The sequence below is a fragment of the Dendropsophus ebraccatus genome, chromosome 12 (assembly GCF_027789765.1).
Source record: "Dendropsophus ebraccatus isolate aDenEbr1 chromosome 12, aDenEbr1.pat, whole genome shotgun sequence".
Classification (NCBI taxonomy): Eukaryota; Metazoa; Chordata; class Amphibia; order Anura; family Hylidae; genus Dendropsophus; species Dendropsophus ebraccatus.
The window spans coordinates 31,651,292-31,674,250 of NC_091465.1; the positions used below are offsets into that span (position 1 = coordinate 31,651,292).

Consider the following 22,959-nt stretch of genomic DNA (forward strand, 5'->3'; position numbering starts at 1 on the left):
AAACACAGCTGCTTACTTCCAAAAACAGCTTCAAACCTGTCCATGGTTATTGCAACTCTGATTTTTAAAGAATGCAGCAACATTTTCTTTTATTTCTCACAACCCCCCCCCCCCATGCTATATGAAATATATAATATATTATTTATATATATATATATATATATATATATATATATATATATATATATATATATAATGTCCTAGCGCTGAATATGATGGTATGTAAGGCAGATGATTTTGTTATAAAGCACATTGATGGAATACGAGGCAGAACAGACTTGGATATTTAGATGAGAAAAATGTGGAGCAAGTGATTAGTATAAGAGGTTTTGTAGTCCTTCCTCCTCTGAATGTCCTGCATCTCCGATACAGTTGAAAGCGGCACTCGCTCTGGGATCTAGGGTGTATATTTGATACTAGTGCCAACCACTGTCAGGCCCCCCTTACTCTTGAGCAGGATCAGACTGGGAAGCAGGGAGTTCCCAGCTGGGCTCTGAGCTAGAGTGGGCCCCCCCACCTGCAGGAGTCAGGTGAGTATGGGTGTTTTTTTTTTTAAGATTATGGGGGGGATTGAATAATAGAGGATTACCTACAGGGGGATGCATACATGGTGAATCCTTTCTACCTCTGTGGGATTACTTAAAGGGGGGTGTCCACCTATAGTGGGAGACTACCTATGGGGAGTGGGGGCTACATGAAGGATACAACCTACTTGTAAAGAGAGGCCTAACTACTATATGGGGTTACATAAGGGCCTAACTACTATGTGGATGCACAAAGGGGGCCTAGCTACTGTTGGGACACAGAGGGGCCTAACTTCTATATTGGGGCACTTAGGGACCTAACTGCTATATGGTGACACAGAAAAGGCCTAACAATATAACAAGGCACAGGGGGATCAACAACTATATGAGAGCACAGAAGGGGCCTAACTACTAAATGGGGAAGAGATGGGGATGTAACACTATAAAGGAGATGTGAGTCTTCCCTAATGCGTCCAGTGTACAATGCAGCCATGACTCTGCAAATACAACAACTGCAGACCTTGGATGTTGGGAGTTGTAGCTTCAAGTACTGAAACTCTCAGCATTTTTGATAGCCTATAGCCCACAGGATATGAAACTTGAAGTATAAATCAACAGATCACCGAAGCCCCTGCACAGATCCTTCTAAACAGGAATAAAATGGCAGCACTACAGTGAACACATAGTTTAGTTGTCACCTGGGTTCTATTCAAACAATGTGATACATGTCAGCAGCGCCATATAAACCCAAGGATTCATTTACATTTCAAAAAGCAATTATACCTTCTTTGCACAAATAGAATCCAGTAAATTGCTAATATCATGTGTAATTAACATCCTTTAATAGTGAAACTCACTGTGCAATAACATACACAATAAAAGGAATATACTGGGATTTATACATGGTAATACACAGAGATTACCTAAATGATCTTTAATTATTCACATATCCAAATGGGCGGGGCATGAAGGCAAGCGCCTAAATGGTTTCTAACCTTTGCATGAATAAGTAATACAAATGGATGCTTATAATTGTAATATAGCCTCTTTCTCCACTAATCAGGCCCCGTTCCTCTTCTCCCTCCTTCCTCCTAAACTCATCATTCAATCTGGGAAAAAAGATACAAATCTCTGTTCGAGCACACCTGCAATTCGCTCAATTCTTTCAGTATTCCTGCTGTCTTTTCTGCTTCACCACAGCTCTGCTGCATCCATGCATTTCATTACTGCATGTGGGTCAGGTGACCTCTGATCAGCCACCATCACATGGCCCAGCTTAAAGCGACTCTGTACCCACAATCGGTCCCCTCCCCTTGTACCTTCGGATAGCTGATTTTAATCCAAGATCTGTCCTGGGGTCCGTTCGGCAGGGGATGCAGTTATTGTCATAAAAACAACTTTTAATCCGGCAGCGCTGTGTCTAATGACCGGGGCTTACATTTGTATATGCATTAGGCTGGCACCACCTCTCCGTCCTTCCTCCCCGCCCTCCTCATCATTAGGATTGATCCAGGAACATTTACTGCTGTTTGAGCTTTGCACAGGTGTATTAACGATCCAGCCCATGTTCATTATGCACTCAGGTGGGGAATAGGAAGCCATCTGCCTGGAGCATTCCTAATGATGAGGAGGGTGGGGAGGAAGGACAGAGAGGGTGTGCCAGCCTAATGCATATACAAATGTAAGCCCCGGCCGTTAGACACAGCGCTGCAGGATTAAAAGTTGCTTTTATGACAATAACTGCATCCCCTGCCGAACGGACCCCAAGACAGATCTTGGATTAAAAGCAGCTATCTGAAGGTACAAGTGGTTTGGGGGGGCAGATTGTGGGTACAGAGTAGCTTTAAGGAAAGAATTCCAGGCACATAGATACTATGGAAAGCTACAATACAGATTATATCTCACTCCAGTTCTTAACAGCTTACCTTGCTCAGTACTGCTCTATAATGTCCTCCATACTGCTTTTGCTTCTAAGGGTATTCTATGCAGACACAGGGGAGCAGGATCTGTTTGTGCAGTGTATTGGAGACCTAATTGCAGCTAGTCTCTACCTTCTTGGTCAGGCACAACTGAAATTTAGAGAAGGTTAAACTGGTTCCAAGTTATATGATTGTCAGAAATAGCACTAATCCAGAAGCAAATGGATACACACATGAACGACATAGTGCTGGTGAATGTGATTCTATCACTTGAAACAAAGAGGGAAGTGTGAGATCAACTGCAAAATAGTGCCTGACGAGGTGACAAGGTGATTCTATCACTTGACCTGATTGCACTAGGCAGACCCTCCTCATCGTTCAAACTATCCAAACGCAATGTGATTGCTCACTTCTTGGCTGCTGCAAAATACCTTATCCTATTGAAATGGAAACAGACAACCCCTCTGAATGGATTGGGAAGGTAAACCACATTTGCTGATTTGAAGAGTTGTCCAGTTGGTCCAGTAGAACACATGATTCCAATTTGAAGACATGGCAACCATGGCTGAAATCTAAACACCACTCAGTCTGGGTACCCCCTTCTCCTATCCCCTCGGGCCGTGTTTACAGCTCATGTTGCCTTAGGCACTAAAGGCCCTATTCCACGGAATGATTATCAGCCGTATTCGGCCAATATCAGACGTTACGGACGATAATCGTTCCTTGGAATAGGAGGCAACAATCAGCCAAAATCGGTCATGTCGGCTGACCGTTGAAGTCGTTTGTCTTTCAACATGTTGAAAGACAAACGACTTATACAGCAGCGATCTGCTGCCGCTGCTTCGTCACACTATTAGGGTACAAACCCACACACCGTATACGCAGCAAATACGCAACAAATACGCAACAAATACGCAGCAAATACGCAGCAGTTTGATGGTGAAGATTTAATGCTGAGTTCAGTTATTTAGATCTAATCTGCTGCGTTTTTGTTGCGTATTTGTTGCGTTTTTGCTGCGTATTCGCTGCGTATCGCAGCAGTAAATACGCTGTGTATACGGTGTGTGGGTTTATACCCTGAGGGTACATCTTACAGGTACGTCACACTATTAGGGGACATCTTACAGGTACGTCACACTATTAGGGGACATCTTACAGGTACATCACACTATTAGAATACATCTTACAGGTACATCACACTATTAGGGTACATCTTACAGGTACATCACACTATTAGGGGACATCTTACAGGTACATCACACTATTAGGATACATCTTACAGGTACATCACACTATTGGGGTACATCTTACAGGTAAGTCACACTATTAGGGGACATCTTACAGGTACATCACACTATTAGGGGACATCTTACAGGTACATCACACTATTGGGGTACATCTTACAGGTATGTCACATTATTAGGGGACATCTTACAGGTACGTCCCACTATTAGGGGACATCTTACAGGTACATCACACTATTAGGGGACATCTTACATGTACATCACACTATTGGGGTACATCTTACAGGTACATCACACTATTAGGGGACATCTTACAGGTACATCACACTATTAGGGGACATCTTACAGGTACATCACACTATTGGGATATATCTTACAGGTATGTCACATTATTAGGGGACATCTTACAGGTACGTCCCACTATTAGGGGACATCTTACAGGTACATCACACTATTAGGGGACATCTTACATGTACATCACACTATTGGGGTACATCTTACAGGTACATCACACTATTAGGGGACATCTTACAGGTACATCACACTATTAGGGCACATCTTACAGGTACATCACACTATTAGGGTACATCTTACAGGTATATCACACTATTGGGGTACATCTTACAGGTACATCACACTATTAGGATACATCTTACAGGTATGTCACATTATTAGGGGACATCTTACAGGTATGTCACACTATTAGGATACATCTTACAGGTACGTCACACTATTAGGGGACATCTTACAGGTACATCACACTATTAGGGGACATCTTACATGTACATCACACTATTGGGGTACATCTTACAGGTATGTCACACTATTAGGGTACATCTTACAGGTATATCACACTATTGGGGTACATCTTACAGGTACATCACACTATTAGGATACATCTTACAGGTATGTCACATTATTAGGGGACATCTTACAGGTACGTCACACTATTAGGGGACATCTTACAGGTATGTCACACTATTAGGATACATCTTACAGGTATGTCACACTATTAGGGGACATCTTACAGGTACATCACACTATTAGGGGACATCTTACATGTACATCACACTATTAGGGGACATCTTACAGGTACATCACACTATTGGGGTACATCTTACAGGTATGTCCCACTATTGGGGTACATCTTACAGGTATGTCACACTATTGGGGTACATCTTACAGGTATGTCACACTATTGGGGTACATCTTACAGGTACGTCACACTATTAGGGGACATCTTACAGGTATGTCACACTATTGGGGTACATCTTACAGGTACATAACACTATTAGGGGACATCTTACAGGTACATCACATTATTAGGGGACATCTTACAGGTACATCACACTATTGGGGTACATCTTACAGGTACATCACACTATTGGGGTACATCTTACAGGTACATTACACTACTGGGGTACATATTACAGGTACATCACACTATTGGGGTACATCTTACAGGTACATCACACTATTAGGGGACATCTTACAGGTACATCACACTATTGGGGTACATCTTACAGGTATGTCACACTATTGGGGTACATCTTACAGGTACATCACACTATTAGGGGACATCTTACAGGTATGTCACACTTTTAGGGGACATCTTACAGGTATGTCACATTATTAGGGGACATCTTACAGGTATGTCACACTATTAGGGGACATCTTACAGTTATGTCACACTATTAGGGGAATTTATGTTTTTTTTAACACTTTATGGCATGTTTGCTAAGTGGGTGAAGCTTGATGTAAAGTGGGTGTGACAGGCTACTGTATTTATCATAATTAAAAAGAAAGTCCCACAAACACTAAAATCGGCAGGCAGGCAGGCAGGAGGATGAAAGAAAATAATAAACAAGTGAACTCACCCGTCCCCATGCCTCCGTTGCACTGCTCCGGTCCTGTTCACAGCATCCGTCTGTCATTGTCTGCAGGAAACTGGGTATGTCATACACTCTGCTTTTCCAGCAGCAACATCACAGCCTGGCTAAGCAATTGCCCACTCAGCCAGTCAGTGACTAGAGTAGTGTTCTGCCCCAGTCACTGATTGGCCGAGCGGGCAATCACTCAGCTAGGGAGGTGACACTGCAGCTTGCAGAGCTGCAGGACCCCAGCTACTGTGAATGGGATCGGGGAACAGGACCACGAGGCTCGACGAGGGGTGAGTATGCTTGTTCTGCAATGTCTTTACTGTGTATAAGATGATATATATTGGTATCTGTGCTTTAGTTCGGGTTTTTTTCTGCGCCTGGATGGCGTCATTAATCATTGATAAAGTCAGCAGTGCAGTTAGTCTGGAAAGTTAATATAGTTAATGAGCATCACAACTCGGATTCCAGTGATTTTTCTGTCCAGAAAGCTGAATAAAATACAATACAGTCATTGTGACCTTTCAATGCTGTTTATGCCAACCCCAGCCACAAGCTAACAGTCTGATCCATGGCAGAGACGTGAGCAAAAGATTCTTTTTTTTCGTTCTCATCAAGGTGTTCACCTGACAGCGTGTTGGGTTCTAATATGATGAACTTAGATGCTCGTCTTACTTTACAAGCGCGCCACGTACTGGATTATATATGGAGCGTGACACATTCATTCACTTGACCTTTAAGAACTAAGGACTGAATTCAAAGGTTGCAAATAGATTTTTGATAACTTATTGTAACCGAGTCTATTGACCTGTATACGGCTGCACTTCACTGTATTAGTGTCAGCATCAGTCTATAGGCCTGTATAGTAGCTAGGGCTATATGGACTCTGGTTGTGATATGGGTTGTACGTCTAAAGAAAGCCCTGGGCACCCCCTGAATTGTTCTGCGATGCAACCAATGAAGTGTCTGGGATTTTGATGCCACCAAAACCTTTGGCGACTCTCTGGTTGCAGCCACTTGCAGTTCAACTCAATAACGTACTTTAGGGAGAATGGCATGGTGATCTTAGCCATGCAACCTATGTCGCAGCCAAAGCAACCACGTAACCCTAGGGTCGAATTACACGAGCCGATGATCGTTGTAAGCAAGAGCTTAAAGTGTCACTGTCATTATATCCTTTAAAATCTAAATCAACAGTAGATGTGATATAAAGCAAGTCTGCAATATACATTCATTATATTTTTGTTGTTGTTATCAAGCTATAAAACAAAGCTGTACTTACTTGTATCCAGGTCCAGCCTCCTGAAGGCAGATTTTCTGACCTGTGCTGGTTGAAAAAAACAGACTAAACACAGGAATTCCGGCCAGTACAGAGAGTCACATGACTGCCTTCTCTCTGTGAGTGCTCCTGGGATACACAGGACTTCCTGTTTTCTGGCTTTTTTTCCGCAAGAAAACAGGAAGTCCTGTGTATCCCAGGAGCACTCACAGAGAGAAGGCAGTCATGTGACTCTCTGTACTGGCCAGAATTCCTGTGTTTAGTCTGTGTTTTCCAGGATAACAAAAAAAAAAAATAATGAATGTAAATCGCAAACTTGCTTTATATCACATCTACTGCTGATTTAGATTTTGAACGTTGAACGACAGTGATACTTTAATCTTAGATTGGCGCTGGCTTACAAAGCCTATTACATAGTTCAAGAATTGTGCGGCAAGTGGTGCACAGGCATTGTTACCGATGTTAGTGCAGTCCTTGCCTTATGTAGAAAATAATTGAAATTATACTTTTTTTTAGTGATTTAATTATATATCAGAAAAATGACTAAAAAACAATCAAAATTTTTCTTATACACCTATATGATACCAATAAAAACTATAGATCATGGCACAAAAAATGATCCCCCAACCTGCCCTGTAGGTGAAAGAATGAAAAAGCGTTATGACTCTATGGGCCCTATTACACGGGACGATTATCGTGCAAAAAAATCATTCAGATTTAAACGATAATCGTTCTGTGTAATGCTGCGTTTACACATAACGATTATCGTGCTAATTTGCGCGATAACGATCGAATTTGAGCAGTAATCGTACATGCGAACGATCAAGCGAGAAATCGTTCATTTTGATCTTTGAACGTGTTCTCAAATCGTCGTTGATCGTTCGCAAAAAATTCACAGATCGTTCCGTGTAAACAGTCGTTCACCGATTTACCCTATGTGTGAGATAGACACAACCTACAAATAAACAATGCTGGACAATATTCTACATTTATAAAAAAAAAAAACAGAGGTTTGAGTATATACTTTTATGAATTATACACTGTACGTGGTATTGCACTTGGTTGCACTTTAGACTGCACTTGCAGCGTTATACACATACGTTCATTTTTTCATTTCATTATTTGTTTAAATTATTATCATTTACTATTTGCACTTTTTCCTACCTCTGTGGGTTGATTGATATACCATCATTTTTCTAGTATATAGTAGTTACATTATTTATTCTCCCTGCCCTGTATACCATCTGATGTATGTGTTGTATGGTTTTCTGCTCCCTTTTTTTAATGTGTGTTTTTAAACAATAAATTCTCTTTATATGTAATAATAAAGTATTTTTTTTGATAAATGTAGAATATTGCCCAGCATTGTTTATTTGTAGGTTGTGTGCATCGTTTGGATGCGTATGGACATAGAATTATTGGCAGTTCTATTTTTCGGTTAATTAAACTATGTGTGAGATAGGCTTAAGCGATCGCAAAACGATCGCAAAAAAATTTTCCGTGCGATACATCGTTCCGTCTAAACGCTGATCTTTATAAAAAACACATCATTCATTTGAAATCGTTAACCGTACGATCGGGCGAATTATCGTAAATGCAGCATAATTGCAGGCAACGATCGAAAAATCGTTCGTATGTCATTGATCGTTGATTTAGATCTGATCCTAAAATTATTGTTAATCGTTCGCTAAAATTCCACATTCGTTCGCTCAAGTTCTGCATTTTTTCACTAATCGTTCAGTGTAATAGCACATTGTTTATTGTTTTGCTGGGATCAGATGGAATAAACGATCATAGTAACGATCACAATAACGATTGTACCTAACGACCATCGTTCTGTGTAATATGGTGAATGATTTCCGGTTAATGATAAACAATCTCGTTTGCGATCGTTTATTGTTAGTCGTTAATCATTAAAAATCGCTCCGTGTAATAGGACCCTAAGACTCAAGGAGAAAAATTGCTTTAATTGGATCTGGAAATCCGTGCATCAATGACCTTTGAACCTTTTCCTAGCATTAAAAAAAAGCAAAATGTTCACCATAATATGTCTCCTACTTTCTATTACAGCTGTTTGTGCTATTTATTTTGTTGGCATTTTTAGTTATATTTTTAATTATTCTTATTTTATTTTCTTTTATTGTATATATTGTGCCTCTTAAAGGCTTAGTTCTCTCGTAGTATTTACCAATGCTAGACTGGGGAATTCTGTTACCACTAATGCGTGTATATGTGTATAAATTTATATACACATACACGCTAATACACACAAGACAGAGAAACATTGCAAAGTGTTGCTGATTTAGTGGATCCCCTCCTGATGTATTGGAGCCTTTACAATGTGTTGGATCCTGGTATTATCTTAGCTGGAGCTACAAACAATGCACTTTGTGATGTCATCCAGCTGCACATACTGTGTGTGATGTCATACACACATACCATACCAGTTGTGATGTCATACACACATACTACTTGTGATGTCATACACACATACCATACCAGTTGTGATGTCATACACACATACACGCATACCAATTGTGATGTCGTGTAGAATCCTAGTAAAATAGTCTGAAGCCCTGACAACAGTGTCGCTTTCTTAACATGAGTGGGGGGAAGTGTCTCTGGCTCGTGGAGCTATAAAGAGGAAGATGGAGAGTAGTGGGGGGGATGGTGGGGAGAATAAGCGGATAAGAGAGGATACAACTAAGAGGAGTACTAGCAGCAAGAACAAGAAAAGAAGAAGGCGGCAGAGGAGAAGAAGACAGAGGGATTTCCCCAGGGTACCAGGGTTTCCCCTATGATGCCAATGGTTCCTGCATTATGATGGACGTCAGTCTGGAGGAGCAATTTACCTATGACGCAAATGGTGACACCATAATGACGGATATCTCTCCTATACTGAAAGCCGCGACATTTGTATATAAGCCACCATAATTGGCTTCTCTTTTTTTCTGTTTCACAATCGATTTCACAAATATCGGAACTAAATATTTTCAATCTAAGTTGACCTATCTGTATGTTTTGGGTGTACCCGGAGGAAACTAACGCAAACACAGAGAGAGCGTACAAACTCTATGCAGACATCGCCTTAATGAGATTTGAATCCAGGACCCCAGCGCTGCAAGGCTACAGTGCTAACCACTGATCCACCATGCTGCTAGTTAGTCTATACAGTAAAAAAAAATGGGGACATAAATAAAGAAGATAATAAAGACATAGATAAAGAAAAGAAGATTTATATACAACATAGAAAGGATTCTTTACTGTAAGAGCAGTAAGGCCACACAACTCTGTGCCAGGGCTAAGTAAGTAGACAAAAACACCAAGTCTAGACAAATATGGACCTTTACATAGGGGTGCTGCTCATGGACAAGTACGTGAAAAGAACACCATTTATTTGAAGAGCACATCAAGGTGTTTAAAAGTCAGAATGATTTTTTTTTCTTCAATAAAGCAAATAAAGGAAAGAAAGACAAAAAACAAAACAAAAAAACCCTGAAGTTTCCAGAAAGGAGGGGACAGGAGAAAATCTGGATCCTCTATTTTTTATCAGCAATCCGCAAAAAGTCATCCGTTTTGCATCCGTATTGTGTTCCGTATTTTTATCCATTTTTTGCGGAAAAAAAAGGTGTGAAGAAATAAGAGAGGATGCTAAATATGATGTCAGTAGCTGTCCCAAACCCCAAAAAAGGTCACCTGGTCATCTGGGGGTCATTCTACAGTCATTTCTATCAGGCAGGATATTTCTGGCAGGAGGAGCTTGGTGATGTCACAAAAAAAAACGGACTAGCATAGACTTCTATTGGGGTGTCCGTTCCGCAATTACGGACCGTATTACAACATGTCCGTTTTTTTTTTGTCACGGATTGCGGATCCGCAAAAAAAACGGATGTATGAATAGAACCATTGAAAATAATGAGTTGTAATGGATTCCGTTTTTCCTGGTCTGGGAAAACGGATAAAAAATACTGACGTGTGAATTAGGCCGAATTATGGGTATTTCACAAAGTTACTGCATAGAGACCTCTAGTGGCATATAGAGTGGTTACAGCTCAGAGGGATACTGATAAAACTGCACAATGTGTACAAGGATAATAAACCTTAACATCTTTTACTGGATGTGTTTAAAATGACAACTCACAACATGAAATGAAAGTCAGCAGCTGCTAAGATATGTTAGGAGTCATAGTTGGAGGGTCATAGGAGCATTAGGTACTGGATGCTTTGTGGTAGTCTAAAATAACGAGTTCTGTGGAGGGTCACCATCCGGAAGTGGTCCTGGAACAGTGCTAATAGGATACATAAGTAAAAATAAATAAATAATAATAATAAAAAAAATCATGAATGATAATACTGTATGTGTCTATAACTAATAGTCTTACAGTCACCTAATAATACTACTAAACAAGGAAGAAACACTATCATTATATGTATTGCAGTCACAGTGTTACTGACCAAATCCAGTACATGAAAAACGATATTATAAATAATACCAGTATATAAATATATAAATATAAATATACATACAGTGGGGAAAAAAAGTATTTAGTCAGTCACCAATAGTGCAAGTTTCACCACTTAAAAAGATAAGAGAGGCGTCTGTAATTGACACCATATGTAGACCTCAACTATGGGAGACAAAATGAGAAAACAAATCCAGAAAATCAGATTGTCTGATTTTGTAAGAATTTATTTGCAAATTATGGTGGAAAATAAGTATTTGGTCAGTAAGAAAATTTCATCTCAATACTTTGTTATATATCCTTTGTTGGCAATGACAGAGGTCAAACGTTTTCTGTAAGTTTTCACAAGGTTGGCACACACTGTTGTTTGTATGTTGGCCCATTCCTCCATGCAGATCTCCTCTAGAGCAGTGATGCTTTGGGGCTGTCGCTTGGCAACACGGACTTTCAACTTACTCCAAAGGTTTTCTATAGGGTTGAGATCTGGAGACTGGCTAGGCCACTCCAGGACCTTGAAAAGCGTCTTACGAAGCCACTCCTTCGTTGCCCTGGGGGTGTGCTTTGGATCACTGTCATGTTGAAAGACCCAGCCACGTTTCATCTTCAATGCCCTTGCTGATGGAAGGTTTGCACTCAAAATCTCACGATACATGGCCCCATTCATTCTTTCATGTACCCGGATCACTCGTCCTGGCCCCTTTGCAGAGAAACAGCCCCAAAGCATGATGTTTCCACCCCCATGCTTTACAGTAGGTATGGTGTTTGATGAATGCAACTCAGTATTCTTTTTCCTCCAAACACGACAAGTTGTGTTTCTACCAAACAGTTCTACTTTGGTTTCATCAGACCATAGGACATTCTCCCAATACTCTTCTGGATCATCCAAATGCTCTCTAGGAAACTTCAGACGGGCCCGGACATGTACTGGCTTAAGCAGTGGGACACATCTGGCACTGCAGGACCTGAGTCCCTGGTGGCGTAGCGTGTTACTGATGGTAGGCTTTGTTACATTGGTCCCAGCTCTCTGCAGTTCATTCACTAGGTCCCCCCGGATGGTTCTGGGATTTTTGCTCACCAATCTTGTGATCATTTTGACCCCACGGGGTCAGATTTTGCGTGGAGCCCCAGATCGAGGGAGATTATCAGTGGTCTTGTAAGTCTTCCATTTTCTAATTATTGCTCCCACAGTTGATTTTTTCACTCCAAGCTGGTTGCCTATTGCAGATTCAGTCTTCCCAGCCTGGTGCAGGGCTACAATTTTGTTTCTGGTGTCCTTTGACAGCTCTTTGGTCTTCACCATAGTGGAGTTTGGAGTCTGACTGTTTGAGAGTGTGCACAGGTGTCTTTCTATACTGATAAAAAGTTTAAATAGTTGCCATTACTACAGGTAATGAGTGGAGGAAAGAGGAGACTCTTAAAGAAGAAGTTACAGGTCTGTGAGAGCCAGAAATCTTGATTGTTTGTAGGTGACCAAATACTTATTTTCCACCATAATTTGCAAATAAATTCTTACAAAATCAGACAATGTGATTTTCGGGATTTGTTTTCTCATTTTGTCTCTCATAGTTGAGGTCTACATATGGTGTAAATTACAGACGCCTCTCATCTTTTTAAGTGGGAGAACTTGCACTATTGGTGACTGACTAAATACTTTTTTTCCCCACTGTATATCATCACACCATGACCACTACCATTACTTCCACACAGTTACTGGATAATACCGCGATACTGTTACAGTTGAATAAAAATGTTGTAGAAATAAGACCTATGTGCCAACCTATGTGGCCCCATCAGGAAAACAAAATCCACTAACCTCACACACAGTTTGCAGCCCCTGACTGTCTCCTCTCAGGTGACAGAACGGGGAGCAGATGGCTCTATGTTCTGGCACTCTAACTGTTCATTTGTCCTAAAGATGCACACACAGTTAAAAGCCATGCTCACCTGGGGATCTGGAAGATGTGTCCTGGATCACTGGGCGGACCCCTCTTCTCTTGAGAGTCTGGCCTTTACACTCCTGTATCGGGGAGGGCACACTATATCCTCATATTTGGTATTCTCAGCCCACACCAGGACTGGCTGCAAAACACAAAAAAAGGCGCAAATGTTTTTATTATAGCTTTTCCATGTATCCACTTTGGTTATAGCTAAAAATCAAAAATGAGGACCACCCCTACCATTCAACTATACAAGAACTGAGCTTCAGCAGTCAGGCACAGTGAATGGAGCCCATTGCCTCTGGCCCTGTTCAGCACATAGATTGCCTGCATAGAATAGCCTGTATACATTGGGCAGCAGGCTTACATCAGGTTGTAGCCGCTTTGCTGCATGCTGTACTTTCTGACCTCGGGATCTAATCATTACGGCCATTCTGCCTGCGGTGCATTTTCAACGTCCTAATGAACTCCCCTGTAACACATTCAGAAATTGTTAAAAGCACAAGGCTGACGCTCTGGTGTTGTGCAAGCAGATTTGTGTCTGTCAGAAAGCCAGAGGATCTCTATAGAGTCCAATGATTTTCTGTCATAACTTGCTGTTCTGCAGGAAATTGACAGAGGTTGCACCTTAATGGGCCAAACATGACAGATCCATGGACCGAATGCAACTTCATATTTATTTAAAAATTGACCTGTCATCATTCATTATCGTTCACTACGTCATAGGGCAATCCATTAATAATACAGTATCTAGGTTCACGGGAAGCTACTTCTGCCTTCTTTTTATGTTTGGGAAGTTCTGGTATGAAATATGACCATCACAAGCAATAAAAGCTTACATTTCATGTCACATGACCTAAAACGCCACACAACATTTCTATCACTAATCCTTATTTCCATGGAAAAAACGGGACTGTCAGGAGGTAGGGTATGGCGAAAATATAAAGGGAGGTCTTGTACTTGATCCTCTTTTTATTTCCGCACAAACATTTCCCAAACAACTGCTTTCAGTCTAAGGCTCCTATTACACGGAGTGATAATCTGTCGAAACAGGACGATTCTTCAGATTATCGCTTTGTGTTATAAAGACAATAAGCAGTCAAGAAAAAAAAAAAACACATTGGCTGATTGTTGTCTTTTAACATGTAGAAAAATCATCGCATCACTACATGTAATAGCAATGCACGACCAATGGCTGATGCTAGGGTAAAGAAGAAAAAATAAAGATTATACTTACCTGTCCAGGCTCCCTTTGTGTCCTGCTTCCACCTCCGGCACTTCCAATCTTGTCTTTGAAATTACAGGCTGCTCAGCCAATCACTGGATGTGGTATTGTCAGGTCTCGGACAGTGATTGGCAGAGGGGCCTGTTACTTCAGAAATGGGATCATAAGTCCCTGAGGCGCTTCGGTAAGCAGGGAACACAGGAAGAAGGCTGGAGAACATCAGGGGAGTCTGGACAGGTAAGTACATCTCTTTAATATTTTTACACCAAAGCAAAGGGCAGCACGGTTCAGTAAGTGAGCGCCAATGTAGCAGAATACAGTGTAATCTCTGGTCAGGTAATGTGACCCTAAAAGTACTGCACTTAAAGCTCAAACTAGGTGACTAGTTAAAGGGGTTTTCTGATTCCTATTTTTTATTTGTGTAAAATACTTGCTGTCTTCTGCCCTTAGTATGTGTTATTGGCTTCTTTTGTCATCTTGCTGTTTTTTGCATTTTGAGGGTCGATCATGTGATGCTATGACATCACTGACCATGCCTGGCTTGTTTATTTAAAAAGTCCCACCCTGTGCACAGAAAGTCACACCAATGGCCTCCCGTGTACAGGGCCCGATTCTTTTACCTCAAAACTGAGTAAGGAAGACAGAACCGTGCAGGCTGCAGTGAAGGGGTCCTGGGTGCTGTTACCCTTAGAAGTGGCCCCAGGCAGTGGTGACAGTCTATAGGTTCAGGAGCAGGACCACGAGGCAGATGACAGCAGGCTCACTATATGTACCAGCTGTCATCTGTCCAGCGTCCTGCAGCTATAGTCCATGCTGTCACTACTGTCGTCAGTACAGGGTCGGAGCACAGCTGCTATGTGGAGGTGCAGGAGTGGCCTTGGGCAGCAGTGACAGCGCAGTCCATAGCTGCTGGAATAGGATGGCTGGACAGGTGACAGCAGATATATATAATAAGCCCCATCGTACCACCCTGAAGCTAGTGGCGCCCCTTCAGTGCAGCCTGCACCAATCTGTCTTCACTTACGTTCCATATACAGGGCTTCTTTGCTCAGTGTAGAGGTAATAGAAGGGAGGGCCCTGTACATGGAGCACCATTGGTGTGACTTACTGTATACAGGGTGGAACTTTATGAACCCCTAACGTCTTAGCACCATGTGACCTACCTGCAAAATATAAAATGCAGCACGATTGGCAGGCAGTAAAAGCCAATTGTATAATTAAAATACACATACGAGCTAGACAAGTATTTTACACAAATAAAAGAAAATGGAGAAACCCCTTTAGGGTGCCTTCACACCTACCGGATCCACAGCGGATCTCACTTCTGCGGATTCGAAGCGAGAACCGCTGCAGATCCGGTATCAATTCACCCCTATGATACCACATATTCGCAGCGAGATTGACATCCTGCTGTGAATATGTGCTTTAACTCCCTGGTGCCCGCATCCCCGCCGTCGCATCCCCGTCGCATCCCGGCCACATCCCCCCATCAGCCCACCCCCAGCCCGCAGATCAGCTGAGCGGGACCGGAGCCGGGAGCCTCACTGCAGCCGCGCCGCTGAGCAGGTAATGTATGCTCTCGGCGGCGGGATGCGGGCTGGGGGTGGGCTGATGGGGGGATGTGGCTGGGATGGGGGGGATGTGCCGCCGCCGGGGATGGGAAATGCGACGGCGGGGCTGCGGGCACCAGGGAGTTAAAGCACATATTCACAGCGGGATGTTAATCCCGCTGCGAATATGTGCTATCATAGGGGTCAATTGATACCGGATCCGCAGCGGTTCTCGCTTCGAATCCGCAGAAGTGAGATCCGCTGTGGATCCGGTAGGTGTGAAGGCACCCTTAAAGAGAACCTGTCATGACTTTTATGCTGCCCGAATCAGGAGTCATTAGGGTGGTGCCCGGTATCTTCTTCACATCTTACCAGCCCAGGGAGAGATCTATCAATCAAGGCTGGTGGGGCGGGGAGAAGCTACCGGGGACAACCCAGATAACTCCTGGTTCGGGCAGTGTAAAAGTGATGACAGGTTCTTTTTAAGCAGTTTAGATCAGCAATTTGTCAGAAACTTGGTGGCTCCACCTCTTTCCATTTAACCATACCCACTTTACTCAACACATTTCAAGTAGAAAGAGAAGCATGCATTTTCACATTTTAATGCACAAAAAAGTGCAACTGCAGACTGGTGCAAAACCAGCAAGTCATATGAATATTTAGATGACTTTGTCATGAGAATAGATAGCATTTGGTATAAAGCTAATAAATATTATTTTAAGGCCATGTTCCCAGCATCCTTCTGAATTCCATCAGCCAAGCATGGAAAGGTCTCTTGCGTGTCCCAGGCTCGTGTTCCTACCTCGGATTCCAGGCTGAATAGTTGCAGATTAGCGTCTTTGAACTTCAGAGCTTTGTGTGCGGATCTGCAGCTGATCTTTCAGTTAAGGATTTCTGTGGTAGTCTATCAAAATCCACTATAGATCCTGACAGTGAGTGTGAACACTGCGTGAAGGCCATGTTAACCTTTGCAACATAATAATTTTCCTTGTTCCAATATATAGGATAACCAATTAATGCCAAAATTAAATGCCAAAACTTTTAGCTTAAAGGGGTATTCCAGGAAAAAACAACTTCCCCCCTATCCAAAGTAGGAGATCCAACCTCTGTACCCCCTGGCAATCTCAGTATCAGGCCGCCGGCTTCTTTATTATGAATAGACCCATGGGTACGGCAAGTGAACCGCGGCTCTATTCATTCCTATGGAGCCGACAGAAAGAGATGAGCATAGCGCTTTTCCGGCATACTCGGCTCTCTCCATTGCTCCATAGGAATCAATAGAGCCGCGGGTCACTTGCTGAACCTGTATCTTTGTAACCTTTTGTTATCTTCCTCGCACCCCTTGGGTTGCTGTTCTCCTGGAGCTGGTTCTGTTGTACTATGCGATGATGAGATGATGAGGCATCTACCTAGCATAATTCTCAGTGTTAAATACAACACCCCACAACCTCTGGTAAAGGTTTATTTAGCAGCAGGGATTAGCACAGGGATTAGCTCGTCCTGTTGTACTATGCTTTTTGATGTCAGTGCTGCTGGTGCCCCCACAAACACTTGAAGACTCAATATAAGGACACTGTTATTATATCAGGGACTGTGACGGTGGGATGTTAGTTGTTTCTCGTAGAGTCATCAAGAATAATTTTGACATGTCATCTGGCATGTCAAAAGTTACTGATCACAGCAGGTCTCATTGCTCATTGCTAATGCTGTGGCCTGGGGCGCTGGTTACTGGTATTGAACCAGCCGGTGGGCTCCGGTGTTTTAGGGCTACTTGTCACGGTGGCCAGGAGGGGTAACGTCGACCCTCAGACACACGGGCAACCAGACCTTTGGTAGGACTAATGTGAGGTGCAGGGTGTGACGACCGAGATGACCACCTTAAACAATGCTTGCAGTACAAAAGGTAAAAGTGCAATAAAACAGTAGTAACAACAATAAAAGCAGCTCGAGGTAGAGTAAAGTAAGGAAAAACTGTTGCAGGAGATAGGAGCCGGATAGGAGGCCCTTGCCTAATTAGTGTCAGGATGTGTGTGAAGTGAAATCCTGAAGACCACTCTGATAGGTAGCACCAGGCCTCTGTCTCTGGGTGAAGCTAACTAGTAGAATCCTTCTTACATAGTTGAGCATAGTCAGTAGAGAGCGGTTAACTTGCATCTGTGCTCTACTGCGGATCAGCCTTCTCTCTTCTCAAGAGGGTGACTGTGCTGAAATAAGGGAATCCTAGGCATAGGCAAGGGGGTTACTCCTGTAACTCTGGTTACCCCAGGGTTAGGTTCAGCAGTGCATGACTGCTGTAGTCTCTAGCACTAAAAACGGGTGTTTACTCTTCCTTGTCTAACTCACGTCTAACTAAACTCAGGAAGGAAGAGCTGAGTGTCAGTGTGTGTGACAGTCTAAACCTTCCTACATAACTGCAGCTGTGCACAAGGTGGAGTGAGACACCTAGTGGTTGGAGTAGTGTACAGCAGCTACATAACCTAGCTGTGACACCTGACAGAAAGACGTGTGTGAAGATCAAGAAAACCAAGTAGTGGGACATTACACTAAAACTTGCTGTGATCACAAGATAAAGCCGGGGAGAGAGCACAGCACGCCATCCACTGCCTGGTCATATCTCCATAACGGCTTATTCCGACAATGCAAGTCTATATGGCTACATTGTTGGAATTAGCGAGCGGTTGGGGAGTGCCGCTCTCCCCGTCTATATCTCCTGGTAACAGCAAATATTAGCAATAAGGCCCACTGTGATCAGTAATTTATGACATGCTTGATTACATAAAATGCAAAAAATGGCCAGCACTCCAACGGTTCTGTTCACACTATGCAGTTTGCATGGTGCTGTGGCTGAAATTCAGACCAAAACAGGAAAGTGTGATAGCAACCTGCGAATGCCAGGACTTACCACACGTACTCCCTCCAGAGTACACATGATAAAAACCTGACAAAGTTTATGATGTTGATGGTACTAGATCTGTTCCTGTCTAAATTGGAGACAATATACTCATACTGGTCATATCTCCTTAGTAGTCGGAGATGATGAGGCATCTACCTAGCATAATTCTCAGTGTTAAATACAACACCCTACAACCTCCGGTAAAGGTTTATTTAGCAGCAGGGATTAGCACTGAGCTATAAAGCCAATGGCCATGTCTTGTGTAGCCGCGCTTCACTGATATCTCACATGTGAAATGGCTTTTATGTGTATTTTATCTACAATCTGTGACCACTGTAATAGTAATGATGGGAACTAAAGCAAAGCAATTGACACAGTTCCCCATAAACAGTGTGCTAACAGATAGATGGGAATGGTATAGTGAGCAGAGACTGGTTACAGGTGGTGCCATAGGGCAGTGATCTGCTGAGCTGACTGGTACTGCTCCCAAATAAGCAGAAAGAGGAGAGATCAAATGACTGGAGCTGCAGGGGATCAGGGCTAGGTAAGTACGCTCTTTTTTTAAAAAATTTTGTTATTTACCGACATACTTTCTATATCAGTTCCTCATATTTTCACGCCCCGTGCTTCCTGTCATTTAATCCGAATCGTTGTTGTCTGCCTCCAGGGAATATAGACTTTCCCTATTCATGTGATGAATTGCACACTGTACAGCCCTAGGATTTAATATAGGAAATCAGAACCTTTAGGAGCAGAAATAAAACATCTCTCCTCATCCTGCAGACAGGCAGCACGAGATAGCGGTAATATTCTACAGATTTACAGTATAGGCTCAATAGGGCGCCACAATCAGGGAATGCTGGGAGATGTAGCTTTGGTACTGTAGCTCATTTCAATTGAAAATGATATAACTGAGCTGCAATGCCAGTCCATCAGCCGGGACAGGCCTTCACCGTCATCACAACTCGGGAGGCAAATGCCCTCTTGCATGGGGCCCTGACGCTCACCGCAGGCATCAGGAGAGGTAAGTTCACACTCCTGATCAAATTCCCCCCTGCCGGCTGCCAGATTTTAAAAAACGGCCAGACTTTTCCTTTAAAGTGTCCCTGTTGTTGCAACTTTCAAAATCTAAATCCACAGTAGATGCAATATAAAGCAAGTTTGCAATTTATATTAAAAAATTTTTTTGTTATCGTAGAAAACACGGCACTTCCTGTTTTCTGACTTTTTTTCTCAAAAAACAGAACACAGAAAACAGGAATCCATTGTATCTCAGGCCATCTGAGCGCTCACAGAGACAAGGCAGTCATGTGATTGATGGAGTCGCGTGACTCTCTGTACTGGCCGGAATTCATGTGTTTAGTCTGTTTTTTTTCAACCAGCACAAGTCAAAAAATCTGCCTGCAGGAGACTGGACCTGGATTTCTGGTAAGTACAGCTTTGTTTTACAGCATGATAACATAATGAATGTAAATTGCAAACTTGCTTTATATCACATCTACTGTTGATTTCGATTTTGAAAGTTATGCGGAAAGTGACACTTTAAATTGTCAGCTGCATATGCAATAAGATATGGAAAAGTACCCATAATTACTCTTCTTAAATATCTGACACCGCGGCTTCACTCACTCACTAATACACTTACTCCCTACAGGGCCATCTTAACAGCATTATGGGCCCCTGGGCAGAGGTGCGAATTGTGCCCCACCCCCCGCGGCCGCCGCCATCAAAACACCCCATCTTTGCAACCCCGCCCCTAGCCAGTACAATTACGTACAATAAAAAATACAAATTATTGTTAACATAAACTTTAATTCACAACACAGTCTCTCAGCAGCGCAAAAACAAAAAATAACCGTGCGTGCATGCCTCACCAAACCAGACCAGGTTGGCTTCAAAGTATCCAAAAAACGCAATGGAGACAGCACTTCCAACAGCAATCTGCAGGGTTTATTGTCACACCAGTGCAACATGTCTCATATATACAGAGGGGCAACAACATGACTATTATATATGAGAACCATGCTGTCTCCCTGTATGTATACTGTGTAATACAATATACAGGGAAACAACATGGCTTATATATAGAGAAGGGCAAAACAACATGTCTCATATATACAGAGGGGCAACAACATGACTATTATATTATATATGAACCATGTTGTTTCCCTGTATACAGAATACAGGGAAACAACATGGTTCATATATAATATAATAGTCATGTTGTTGCTCCTCTGTCTATATGAGACATGTTGTTTTGCCCTTCTCTATATATATGCCAGATAACAAGCAACAAATATTACCACCGCATACTGACTAACACCACCGCTGCTACTGACTAATCCACTGTACACAGATCACTATCACCTCATCCAGTCATATAGAGGTACCCAGCTCTACACAGGTTCTGTACACCATATACATTACAGTGCAGATACATCAAGTGACTGACATGGGACGTCTTCTCTGATCAGAGTTCTTCCCTTTTCATCTTCTTTTCCATTTGCCCTGTGCCGTTATGAGAACTTCTCCGAGCCACGAATCCACAGAATCTGCCAGACAGACATATTAGGCTCCACACTCTGTCACCATCCTCATCTCTCTACACACTGCACATCTGTATTGGCCCCTTATAGATAGCTCCCCCTGTATTACCCCCTTATAGATGGCTCCCCCTGTATCCCCCCCTTATAGATGGCTCCCCCTGTATCCCCCCGTATAGATGGCTCCCCCTGTATTACCCCCTTATAGATGGCTCCCCCCTGTATCCCCCCCTTATAGATGGCTCCCCCCTGTATCCCCCCCTATAGATGGCTCCCCCGTATTCCCCCCTTATAGATGGCTCCCCCCTGTATCCCCCCATAGATGGCTCCCCCCTGTATCCCCCCCTATAGATGGCTCCCCCGTATCCCCCCCTTATAGATGGCTCCCCCTGTATCCCCCCGTATAGATGGCTCCCCCTGTATTACCCCCTTATAGATGGCTCCCCCCTGTATCCCCCTATAGATGGCTCCCCCCTGTATCCCCCCCCCTCATATAGATGACTCCCACCTGTATCCCCCCTTATAGATGGCTCCCCCCTGTATCCCCCCCCCCCTCATATAGATGGCTCCCCCCTGTATCCCCCCCTATAGATGGCTCCCCCCTGTATCCCCCCCTATAGATGGCTCCCCCTGGGATGAGAGGGGGAGCAAGGAGACATTACAGCCCTCAGCACTTCATGAGCTTGGGAACCCCTACTTAAAGGGAATCTGTCACCTCTGCACCCCCCCCCCAACCCCCTTACCCTAGGACACTTCCCCTCCCCCCATACTTACCCCCCCTGTCAGTCTTGCCGCAGAGATATGGCCGCCCGCTCATCGGGGTGTTCGATATGCAAATAAGCGGAGCTGGACGTCCATAGGAAATCATTGGAGCAGTGATTTTATATGGACATCGAATTCATCTCTGCTCATCTCCGTAGCAAGACCGGCAGGGGGGGGGGGGGTAAGTATGGGGGGGGGGGGCGTATCCAGGGGTAGGGTGGGTTTGGGGGGCCGTCCAGGGATGGCAGGTTACCTTTAACACTAAGCATCTGCAGATTGGACTGCATTTTCCTGGTGACAGAATCCCTTTAAGGATCCCAATAAGTGTAACTTTGTTGCAGTTGTAAACACAACACCTCACAGAACTCAGGGGACATTGTGGGATGTGTGAAGCCACAGTCCCCCATCATGGATAACACAACAAAAGTCGCATAAAAGTCGCACCACGAGAGTGCAGTGGCTGTAAACCCATGCGATTCGGCACAGGAAATATGAGTAAAAACGAGCTGCCACCTAACAATCTCATTCCCACGGAGATTATGAAATCGTCACGACGTCAGAGAGCCCAGGTGGACGAGACTGAAGCCACCCGTGTTCACCACCGCCACCACGCCTTCCCGACCACGACCACGCCCCAGACCTGACGTGCGTCATTCAAGCATCCAATCATAGCTTAGAATTTCAAAAGTACCGCCCATCGCGCTACGTGATTGGACAACGAGTATGTGTCTCAGTGTGGGGGG

At 43.3% G+C, this 22,959-nt stretch overlaps 1 long non-coding RNA gene across 1 annotated transcript; it reads right to left on the bottom strand.

Annotated features, from left to right (window-relative positions):
• Positions 1 to 10,891: 10,891 nt before the first annotated feature.
• Positions 10,892 to 22,825, bottom strand: LOC138769966 (uncharacterized). Its single transcript, XR_011359358.1, has 4 exons — positions 22,730 to 22,825; positions 21,364 to 21,463; positions 13,251 to 13,385; positions 10,892 to 11,132 (listed from the first exon to the last, which is right to left on the bottom strand). It is a non-coding gene; the product is annotated as an uncharacterized lncRNA (long non-coding RNA).
• Between the last annotated feature and the right edge of the window lie 134 nt (positions 22,826 to 22,959).